Raw genomic sequence first — 713 nt, 5'->3', positions numbered from 1 at the left:
GGAAAAACAACTGACCTGGAAAATAGATCTAGGAGTGAGAATTTAAAAATTATTGGACTATTTGAAAGCCAGGATCAAAAAAAGAGCCTATACATCAGAAATTATCAAAGAAAACTGCCCTGATATTCTAGAATCAGAGGGTAAAGCAGAAATGGAAAAAATCCACCGATTACCTCCTGAAAGAGATCCCCGAAGGAAAACTCTTAGAAATATTGTAGCCAAATTTCAGAGTTCCCAGGTCAAGGAGAAAATATTGCAAGCAGTCAGAAAGAAACAATTCAAGTATTGTGGAAACACAATCAGCATAACACAAGATTTAGCAGCTTCTACATCAAGGGACCGGAGGGCTTGGAATATAATATTCCAGAGGTGAAAGGAGGAGATAGGATTACAACCAAGAATCACCTACCCAGCAAAACTGAGCATAATCCTTCAGGGGAAAAAGTGGATATTCAGTGAATTAGAAGGCTTTCAAGCATTCTTGATGAAAAGACCAGAGCTGAAGAAAATTTGACTTTCAAATACAAGACTTAAGAAAAGCATGAAGAGGTAAATAGTGAAGAGAAATCAAAAGGGACTTATTAAGGTTGAACTATTTACATTCTTGCATGGAAAGATGATATTTGTAACTCATGAGACCTTTGTCAGTATTAGGGTAGTTGGAGGGAAAAAATATATGTATATATGTATGTATGTATAGATAGATAGATAGA

The sequence above is a fragment of the Vombatus ursinus genome, unplaced genomic scaffold (genome assembly GCF_900497805.2).
Source record: "Vombatus ursinus unplaced genomic scaffold, bare-nosed wombat genome assembly UNPS02014804.1, whole genome shotgun sequence".
Lineage (NCBI taxonomy): Eukaryota > Metazoa > Chordata > Mammalia > Diprotodontia > Vombatidae > Vombatus > Vombatus ursinus.
This window is presented reverse-complemented; position numbering follows the sequence as displayed.